This window comes from Peromyscus leucopus, chromosome 2, assembly GCF_004664715.2.
Source record: "Peromyscus leucopus breed LL Stock chromosome 2, UCI_PerLeu_2.1, whole genome shotgun sequence".
Taxonomy (NCBI): Eukaryota; Metazoa; Chordata; class Mammalia; order Rodentia; family Cricetidae; genus Peromyscus; species Peromyscus leucopus.
In genome coordinates, this window is record NC_051064.1 from 141,753,221 (window position 1) to 141,764,297 (window position 11,077).

An 11,077-nucleotide genomic window follows, 5' to 3' on the forward strand; every position below is an offset into this window, starting at 1 on the left:
CAAGACACCCTGCCATCCGGGGGAGAGCTGGGCACCCCAGAGCCCAGGGGTGTCGACGCAAGGAGACCCTCACCACCTCCAACACATCCAAAGAGCCCCCTCCAGGTCTGCAAAGATGAAGAGGGCTGGACTGTATAGAATGACTGACCTGGATTGCTCACAGTCTGAACGTGGTCCTCACGGGAGAAGCTGGAAGTGGCTGAGGCAGGCACCACCAGGGGAGGATGTCTGGTGGGGAAGCTGCTGGTGGAGCGAACAGGAGCCCCGGTTCTGACACACACAGAGACTCCTGAGCCAGGCCTGGCAAGGCTTGCAGACAGCTCAGGTGTATGAGTCACTCACCAGCCAGACCTGCTGGGCCAGTGCATAGGACATGAAGGCGGGCAGAGGGCGGGAAACTGGAGGACAGGAGAGGGCCCTAGCCACGACCACAGGGAAGAGTTAGGCTATGTCCAGCCTAGGAGGCCCAGGAGGCCAGCCATGGTAGGAGGGAGGAACAGAATGAGGAAAGATGAGGCTCCAAGGTGTGCTGAGCACAGGACTCAAGGTAAGGCCCGGGGTGGGTGGAGCCCTCCATGATCCAGACCCTTTAGCCAGGGAAGATGGGAAGTTACAGGCATACATCAATCTGGAAAGATCCTCTCCAGGACAGCTGGGTCACCTCAGACAAGCGGTCTTGTCTCTCTGAGCCTCAGTTAACTGCAAGTAATCATAATAGCCTCTGCGTGGTAGGGCTGTCTGGAAAATGAAATGAGACTGTAAGGAACAGGGTCACCACCACAGGCTTCTGGCTCCAAGGGACAGTCCATGAGGGTGGCTCAGATCACAGGACACTTCTTTGCCACTGCAGGACAGGCAGTGGGCCTCGCCATTGCCATCTTTCTCTGTTGTCAGGGTTAATTATCACAGATTTGAACAACCCTGAGCTGGTCAAGAACACAGGTGTCTGAATGGCAGAAAGGTTGTTTAATCACAGGTGCCTCAGAAAAGCCTAGATGGAGACACAGAGGTAGCTCCGCCCCCTCTCGCCAAATCCACACAGATCAGTGGCAGTGTGCACAGCCCTGCTCAGATTTCACACCAAAGCAGTTCTGTGCTCACCACCAAAACTCCAAAGCCTTGAGGTATTACATCGGGACAGACAACTGCCACCCTAGGGCTTAACCTGGCCTGTCCTTGCTTGCATAAATCTAGTGCGCGTTTAGCTGAACACAGTGGTGCATCCCTGTAATCCCGGCGCTGGGAATGTAGAGGCAGGAGGATTTCTGAGAGGCAGAGGCCAGCCTTGGGCTGCATAGTGAGTTCCACATATGGAGACACTGTCTCTAAAATGCAAAATAGACAAGTGCATTTGCTCCTCCATTCTGTCCAGTCGTTTCACAGACAGTGACCTAGCTTCGTCCTGACAGAGGCGACAGCCCTCAAGAAGCTCCAGGGGTTACACCGACCCTTTACGAAGAAAGCCTGCCAATGGTGACTTCAGTGATGGTGGTGGTGGTGGTGATGGTGGTGGTGGTGGTGGTGATAATGATGATGATGGTGGTGGTGGTGGTGGTGATGATGGCTGTGATGATGGTGATGGTGCTGATCATGGTGGGGTGGTTGGGTTATGGCCTCTACTAGTTTCGTACACAGAAAACTTCTCCAAGCATAATTCCATTCGCACCCTACAACATGGGTTCCCCTTTTTATGCAGAGAGGGAAACTGTGGCTTCTGAGAAGGTAACTTACCCACACTCTCACAATGGATGGATATTTTGAATGTAAAAACCATCTGGAAGTGGGCATCGCGGAGCACAACTGGACTCCCAGCACTAGAGGCAGAGGCAGGACGATCGAAGCAAGGTCAAGGCTAATTTGAGCTACATAGCAAACCCTGTCTCAAGAATTAAATACTAACATCAAATAAGTACATCTCAGCCAGGCCTGGTGGCACACTCCTGTAACCCAGCACTCAGGAGGTGGAAGCAGGGACATGTGCCATTCTAGGTCATCCTCAGCTACATAGCAAGTTTGAGGCCAGCCTGGGCTACACGAGCCCTTATCTAAAAACAACAACGAAACTCCGATTTGGCTGAGTGAGTCCAAAGCCTGCTGCTCCACCAGTTACCCCAGTAGGCAAGTCCTGGCTGGGCTCAGAAGTCCTCCAGTCCAGAAGAGGAACCTTAAGACTGCTTCCCTGGATTCCCCCGGAAGGCTGAGAATCTCAGATGAGTCACATTGCCTGGATTTAATCTCTGAAGTGGAACAAGAGGAGTACCACAGAAGTGAGTAAGATGGTGTGCACGGAGTACCCAGCACGTGCCAGGCGGGCAGGCTCCCATCGAGGCTCTAGTGTCCTCGTCATTGCCACTGGGGTTTGGAGTATGCCCCAGGCAGGAAGTGCTCACTGCCCTACAGGAGCCAGTATGGGAGGCTGGCTCCCTGTTCCCTCGTCCAGGCCCTTCAAGGAAATCCGCCTCCTCCACCAGTACCTGCAGTAGTCAACCTGGGGAGGAGGCTGGTCTGTGGGAAGGCTGCACTCTGTCTCCAGCCACATCCACCCCTAGAACCGCTGTCTTCTAGTCGCTCTGCCTGGAGAGTCTAACCTGGTCTTGAACCCCCTAGATGCAAGAGAAAATGGGAGGGACCAGGGTTGGCCCTTGGAAAGCCTGACCACGCCCCAGGCCAGGATGCGTGAAGGGATTTCTGGAATCCCCTATCCTGCCCTTCTTTACATCACCCCATCCCTGAGCCGGGGTGACCTGAGAGGGACTACATAAGAGGTGAGAACAAGCTTCTCAAAAAAAAAAAAATACATTTTTCAGGGGGCAGGAGAGATATCTCAGAGATTAAGAGCCCTGGCTGTTCTTCCAGAGGACCTGAGTTCGATTCCCAGCATCCACATGGTAGCTCACAACCATCTGTAATGAGATATGGTGCCCTCTTCTGGTGTGTGTATACATAATAAATAAAGAAATCTTTAAGAAAACACACACACACACACACACACACACACACACACATTTCTTCAGAAAAAAGTAACAGTAAGTTTGCCAGGCGGTGGTGGCACATGCCTATAATCCCAGCACTCAGGAGACAGAGGCAGGTGGATCTCTGTGAGTTTGAGGCCAGCCTGGTCTACAAAGGTAGTCCAGGACAGGCTCCAAAGCTACAGAGAAACCCTGTCTCGAAAAACAAAACAAACAAACAAACAATAAACAAAAAGTAACAGTGAGTTCATTCTTTCATTTTTCCCTCCTTGGCAACAGAACCTCGCTGTGTCGCCCAGGTTAGTCTTAAAGTCCTGGTCCCATTATCATTCTTACCTCAGTCTCCTTATCCTGGACTGCTGCCCACTGCTGTGATAAAACACTATGACCCAAAGCATCTTGGGGAAGAAAGGCTTTATTTCAGCTGTTTAGAGTCCATCACGGAGGGACGTCAAGGCAGGAATAGAAGCAGAACCATGCAGGAAGGCTGCTTACTGGCTCTCTTATACACCCAGGACCACCTGCCTAGGGATGGCACCACCCACAGTGGGCTGAACCCTTCCACATCAATCATTAACCAAGAAAATACCCAACAGACTTACTCACAGACCAGTTTGATGGAGGCACTGTCCCAGTTGAAGTTCCCTTTTCCCAGGTGACCCTAGTTTGTACCAAATGGATAAAAAAAACTAACAAGCACATTCTGGAATAGCCAGGTCTGCAGGTGAACAGACCCATGCCCCATCTACCCACCACATCAAACCATCCTCAGTGTCTTAAGCAGGAGCAAGCTGGCTGTAACCAAGGTTACAGAAACGGTATGGGAGTCCAGCATGCACCTGGCCTCTGCTCGTCCTCACGGAGCCCCAGCCAGCCTTTGCCCTATCTAACCCCCACACCCCCATAACCCAGCACCCACAATGCAACAGTAGGCAGCTAGAATGAGTGCCCTGCTGAAGCCGACACTGACCTCAGTCCTCTGAGAACAGGATGGAGGCGGCCGATGGCGGGTGCTGTGGGAGTCAAGGACTCCTCTACCTGGAGCTGCGGTGGCCTAGGACTGGTCCCCACCTCTGCACTGCGGCTCTGAGGGGCCGGGTGGTTCTGCATCACCGGATCATCCTGGACTCCATAGGTGATCAGCACCAAATCTCCGCCTCTGCCCCCCCCCCTGTCACATGCCCGCAATACCTTCTCTTTGTCAACCCCAGCCACAGCCAGTTGTTGTAAATGCCCTCCGAGGGGCTAATCTGCCCCCAGAGGAGACTCCAGCTCACCGCCATCGGTTTCACTTGCTTCCTGCCACCAACTTCCTTCGCGGGGTTTGTTACTGTTTTTGTTTATTGTTGTAACTGGGGGCTTTTGCTTTGTTTTACTGGCTTTGTTGTTTGTTGTTTGTAGTTTTGTCGGTGGTGGTACTGGTAGGTTTTTAGGGTTTTTAGACAAGCCTGGCCTTGGACTGATAATGTAGCTGTGGCTGGCCTTGAACTCCTGATCTTAGTGTTTCCACCTGGGGTTTACAAGTGTTTGCCACCACATCTAGCTTCATCCTTGCATTTCATCTTTTACATTTGTATGTGTGAGTCGGTGTGAGTGTGTGTGTGTGTGTGTGTGTGTGTGTGTGTGTGTGTGTGTGTGTGTAGGTCAGAGGACAACTTTTGGGAGTTGGTTCTCTCTTTCCAACAGGTGGGTCCCAGGGACCGAACTCAGGTCGTCAGACTTGGCAGCAAGCCCCTTCCCTTGCTGAGCCTTTTACTGGCCCATCCCTGCATTTCATCTCCATTTTCCTCATCAGCCCTGTTCAAACCAGTCAACAGTGTGGAGTCCCCAAGACTCCTCACCCGTTCTGAACACCAAACCCAGCCTCAGAACGGGAAGGTAGCAGGCTCTGGAGATCTTCCAAGGCCGAGCGCAGGAAGCATTGGGTTCCCACCGGAAGGACGTCCTTATACAATAAGCTTGGGTGGTTAGGACAGAGGCCAAGGAAGGTTTATGGGCCCAGCCAGCTGGGCAGCCTGGGCAGCTGGGGAGAGCCTGCCCCAGTCCAGGCTCCTGCAGGAATGTGACTGCCTGCGACAGACCGACAGATGGACAGATGTGTGTCCATCCAGGAACCAGGCCCTCTTTGTCAGTCAGCTCAGGCCGTTCCTAAACAGCCCGAGTGGCAGATCTCACCTCAGTTTGGAAGATGAGAAAATCAAGGTTCAGAGAAGCCACAGAGCTAACAAGAGGGAGAGCTGGTGTTTGACTCGGTCCTCGTGGGAAGGAGACGATTGAGGGGCCTAGGGCAGGCTGCTGGGGGAGCAGGGGGTCATCTGCCCACAGACTTGAAGGGGTAAAGAGTCATGGTCACATGACACATTGAGTGGTGATCTCCATGCTGCAGAGCGGGGTTCCTACCCCCCTCTCCATCACCCTCCTCAGCCTTTGCAAAGGATGCTGAGGCCAGAAGCCCTTCTGGGGCAGCCTGCCTGCGTGTCTTGGAGACAGATGGCGTGTGCTACCATTAGCTGTGAAACAAGCCACCAGGCTGGGCCAGAGGGACTCCAGCTGTCCCCACCATCACTGCTGAGACGGGAGCTTTGCCCCGGGGAGGGCACTGCCACGCATCCTTCCTCTGAGCCTTCCCTCCTGACCAGCCATGTCACAGCTTGACTTAAAGAGCCCCTAGCCCCGGATGGAGACACAACCAGACACAGTGCAGCCAGGGCCTCAGGACAGGCCTGTAATTATCGCAGGGTGGGATCAAACAAACCCCAGTTTGAGTCCGGCTTCTTCCCAAGCCACATGACCCCGGAGAAGAAGCCACTTGACCCATTGGCCTCTATATGCAAGGCTGTAAAATGGGAGTGAAGCTGTTCGACTGTGAAGGCCATTGTGCAAAGTGAATGAGCTCATCCACAAAAAGCACCAGGTGCCGGGGATCATTATGTGAGCACAATGGGAGTGGCCTTTGTTCTTTTTTATTCTACCAAACAAGGAAAATCGTGGGACTTGGAGTGTAGTAGTACACTTCCAATCCCACTCAGGGGGCTGAGGCAGGAAGCTGATGAGTTTTGGGCTAGCCTGGGCTGCCTAGAGAGATCATGTCTAAAAAAAAAATGCTGGGTATGGTGACACAAGCCTGTAACCCAAGCACTTATGAGGTGGGGTGCTGTGGAGCAATCTTTGTACACTGCAAATTTGTATTGCTCTCATTGTTAATAAAAAGCTGATAGGCCGATGGCTAGGCAGGATTTTCCAGACAGAGAGAATGCGGGAAGAAGGAGGGTGGAGTCAGAGGAGTCTCAAGCCGGACACAGAGGAAGCAGGACATGTAGAAAATGAGGTAACAAGCCATGAGCCACGTCGTAGAACTTAGATAAGAAATGTGGGTTAATTCAAGCTGTAAGAGCTGGCTGGAGACAAGCCTGAACTATGGGCCGAGCATTTATAATTAATATTAAGCCTCTTTGTGGTTATTTGGGAGCAGCTGCCGAGTCACAGAGAAACTCCACCTACAGTGGAGGTTGGGGGGAGGAGGGTCAGGCATTTAAGGGTAGCCTGGGCTACACGAGACCCTGGGCTGCCCATGAGGTTCAGTGGTAGTGTATGTGCCTTGTATGTGCACGGATCCTAAATTCAATGCCCCGTTTTGAAGACAGACACTGTAAGAAAGAGGAAGTTCTGGGGCCCCAAATGTCTCATCTACACTGGACGAGAGTGTAAAGTTTGGAAGCAAAGCACGAGGGGTCTAACTGGGGAGAGGGAGGGAAGCCTTACTCCTTAGGGCTCCAAGGACAGAGGCACTTTCAGGGTGCCTGCTCTGTCCCTATCATTTTGCCACCAATATTTACCCCACGTTTATTATTGTCATTATTGTCCCTATGCTACAGATGGAGAAAAAATTTCGTTCAGAGAATTGAATGTTGTCCACGAATGTTGCCATAGAAAGAGGCAGTTGGACTTGAAGCTTCTGGAGTGGTGGTGTGGTTGAAACAGGCTCTCATGTAGTCCAGGCTGTGGCTGTTTGTTTTTGTTTTTGTTTTCCATTTTACTCTTTTAGGGGGCTGGTCACCCAACTCCCTAATGAAACTTATTCTTTCTTATGAATGCCTGGCCTTAGCTTGGCTTGTTTCTAGCCAGCTTTTCTTAAATTATTTCATTTATCTTTTGCCTCTGGGTTTTTTTGTTTGTTTGTTTGTTTTGGTTTTGTTTTTTGAGACAGGGGTTCTCTGTGTAGTTCTGGTGCCTATCCTGGATCTTGCTCTGCCAGACTAGGGAAAGGATGGATCCAAGACACAATCTGTCCACTTGCAAAGCCAACCCTGGGCTTCCCTTGGGGTCTTACCAGCACAGCTGCGGAAAAGCAGGAAGCCATCATTAGTTTGTTCTGCATTTATGATAAGGAGATCCAATTCCTCCGTGGATGCCGGAAAGGCTCCTCCATGTCAAAAAGCTACCTCCCCAGTGTATCTGCCGCCCCCTGCTGGTCACTAGGAGCACAGTCTCCAGTTCAAAGGCAGGAAGCTGCAAACATGACTGAGCAGGAAAAAAAAATTTTAGGGGTGGTGGAGGGGGGGCGGGGGAGAGATGGACAACAAAGCCGACTGAGACCTCTGAACTGGCCTAGTGTCTCACACGCTTCACCACAGCTGTCATGACCCTAGGATGCTCATCTGTTGGTGTCACCCACCTGTGGTGCTTACACATACCCCCACAAACCCTCACAGAGGAAAAGTCTATGTTTACAGCCGGGTAGACTGCAGACAGATTGTAAGACACCACGGAAGGCAGCAGAAGAGACACTGTGTGGTTCAGGAGGCTGGCTTAGAGTAAGCCATGGGGGGCTCACCGGAACTCTCTGGCAGAGCTGAGGTGGAAGGTTGGACCACACTCGGCCACCATAATGAAAGAAGCCCCTCCAGCTGAGCAAGCTCTATGCAGGAACTCTGGTCAGCAACCCAACTGAGCCCCCACCCAGCTGGCATCAACTGTGGCACATGTGAGTGAGGATGTTTCTAGAGGGTTCCAATACCAGCTACAGAGTCCCCGGCCTTTAAATTATCCCCACGGAGGCCCCAGATGCTATAAAGCAGAGGCAACTTGTCCCCACTGTACCTTGTCCAAATCAGCATAGCAAAACTATTTGTCCTATGCCATGAAGTTTTGGGGTGACTCCTCACAAAAGAAGTAAATGGGGCTGAGGATGAAGTGCAGTTGGTAGAGGGCTTGCCGCGAATGTGTGGAGCCCAGGGAACATCAGGGGTTCAAGGACATCCTAGCTACATAGGAAGTTTGAGGCCAACCTGGGTTATATGAGACCCTATTTCTTTTTTCTTTTTTTTTTTTAACTTTTTTGAGACAGGATTTCTCTGTGTATCCCTGGCTGTCCTGGAACTCACTCTATAGACCAGACTGTCCTCAAACTCACAGAGATCCACCTGCCTCTGCCTCCTGAGTGCTGGGATTAAAGGTGTGTGCCACCACTGCCTGGCTAGACCCTATTTCAAAAAAGTAAAGGGCTGGAGAGAAGACTCAACAGCTAAGGGCACTGGCTGCTGTTCCGAGGATCTGGAACCTCAGCACTCACTGCCATTTGTAACTCCAGTTCTAGTTCCTATGCCCTCTTCTGACCCCCACTGACACTGGGCACACACATAGTAAATAGGTATACATACAGGCAAGACACTCATAAATATAAAATAAACCAAGTTTGTTGTGGAGCAATCTTTTTGTACCCTGTGAAGATGTGTCTTTGCCCAGCCTGGGCAACTTGTGAGACCCTGTTTCAAATTTAATAATCACTATTATTAGTATAGTGACTTAGATCTTGTAACACCAGGATTTGGGAGACAGAGGGTCCTAGTTAGGGTTTCTATTGCTATGGTGAAACACCATGAGCAAAAGCAAGTTGAAGAGAAAAAGGTATATTTGGCTTACACTTCCAAATTACTGTTTGACACTGAAGGAAGTCAGGACAGGAACTCAAACAAGGCAGGAACCTAGAGACAGGGCCTGATGCAGAGGTCATGGAGGGGTTCTGCTTACTAGCTTGCTCAGTCTGCTTTCTTATGAAACCCAGGACCACCAGCCCAGGGATGGCACCACCCACAGTGGGCTGGGCCCTTCTCCCATCAATCACTTATTAAGAAAATGCCGGGGCCGGGTGGTGGTGGCGCACGCCTTTAATCCCAGCACTCGGGAGGCAGAGCCAGGCGGATCTCTGTGAGTTCGAGGCCAGCCTGGGCTACCAAGTGAGCTCCAGGAAAGGCGCAAAGCTACGCAGAGAAACCCTGTCTCGAAAAACCAAAAAAAAAAAAAGAAAATGCCGGGTTGGGGATTTAGCTCAGTGGTAGAGTGCTTGGCAAGGCCCTGGGTTCGGTCCTTAGCTCCAGGGGAAAAAAAAAGAAAAAAGAAAATGCCTTTTAGGCTTGTCTACAACCCAGTCTTATGGAGACATTTTCTCAGTTGAGACTCCCTCCTTTCAGATGACTCTAGCTTGTGTCAAGTTGACATAAAAACTGGCCAATACACAGAGGCAGAAAGGCCTTGAAAAGTTCAGGGCCAACCTGTCCTATGTAGCAAGTGCCAGAACAGCCAGAACTACATAGTGAGACCAATTTTGTTTCTTTTTAAAGATTGACTTATTTTCACCTTATGCTTCTGAATGTTTTACCTGCAAATATATATATATATATACTCGGAGGCCAAAAGAGGGTGTTGTATCCCCTGGAATTAGAGTACAGAGGGGTGTGAGCTGTCCTGTGAATACTAGGGGCAGACCTGGATTCTGTGGAAACCAGGACGTGCTCTTAACCTCTGAGCCATCTCTCCAGACCCTGAAAAACAAAAACTAAAACTAAAAGAAGGTCTTACTATATAGCCATGACTGACCTGAAACTTGTTATGTAGACCATACTGACCTTGAACTCAGAGATCTGACTGCCTCTGCCTCCTCAGTACTAAGATTAAAAGGTGTGTGCCATGATGCCCTATATCTAAAAATAATTTAGAACAAAAAGCCCAATTAATAATAAAACGAGGGTAGTTGACGAAACTCAGTTGTACAGTGTCTATCTAGCCTGTGAGAGGCCGTTAGTTCAGTCCCAGTATGTGAAAAAGTGGGGTGGGAGCCTGGTGGTGAACACCTTTAATGCCATCACTTGGGAGACAGAGACAGGCGGAGCTCTGTGAGTTCAAGGCTAGCCTGATCTACATAGTAAGATCTAAGCCAGCCAGAACTACATAGCAAGTCAGAAGAAAGAGGAAGAGGAGAAGGTGGAGGAAGGAAGGATGGAGGGAGGAAAAGAAAGAATAAATGAATGAAAAGAAGGAAGAAAGGAAGAAAAAAAGAAAGAAAGAAAGGAAGGAAGGAAGGAAGGAAGGAAGGAAGGAAGGAAGAAAGGAAGAGAGGAAAAGGTGGTCTACTGGATGGAATAAGCCCAACTAGTGCACAGAAGAGAGATGTGGGCAGGTGTGGGAGGGCACACCCATCATCCCATGGGAGGGCACACCTGTCATCCCAGCACTTTCAAGATGGAGGCAGGAGGATCTGCTAATGTCTCCTACCCTCAGCATCCAGAGACACTGTAGACAATTGAGCCAGCCTTAGCTACATGAATTTCAAGGCCAGCCTGGGATACATGAGACCCCCATCTCAATAAAAAACAGAACACAAAAATTGGCATGTGTGTTATTGTCCTCCGAATATGGATGGAAAACCAGGTCCCTGTGGTCCACCTCCCCCTCCTTCTGGCCTGCGGGTGAGACCTTCTCAGGGCCCAGGTGTGATGGTGCAAGCCTGTAATCCCAGCAGGCTTGCACTATCACACCCAGATCAGAGGTCCAAGGCCATCCTTGGATACACAGCACCTTCAGGGCCAGCCTGCTCTACATGAGATGCTACACCTGGCCAGGCTCAGAGCTCTGCCTGGCCCATCCTTGCTTTATTAACTACAAGGGTCAGATGGGAAGGCACAAAGTCCTAGGTGGGATGCCCTGGGCCTAAGTCCCCATGTTCTTCACACCCTAACAGAGTGACCTGATCCTGAGGAGAGGAGAGAGCCCTCACCTGAGTCCCCTTCCCCTCCAACAGAACCCATCTGTGCAGAAATGTGGGGCTC

General features: G+C 50.8%; 1 protein-coding gene across 1 annotated transcript in view; it reads right to left on the reverse strand.

Moving 5' to 3' along the window:
• The window catches only part of Arhgef10l (Rho guanine nucleotide exchange factor 10 like), a 153,054-nt gene extending 152,798 nt beyond the window's left edge, over positions 1–256 (reverse strand). Inside the window, exon 1 of the mRNA XM_037203141.1 lies at positions 149–256. The gene's annotated coding sequence lies outside the window, so the exon portion shown is untranslated. The remainder of the gene's footprint in view (positions 1–148) is intronic.
• Between the last annotated feature and the right edge of the window lie 10,821 nt (positions 257–11,077).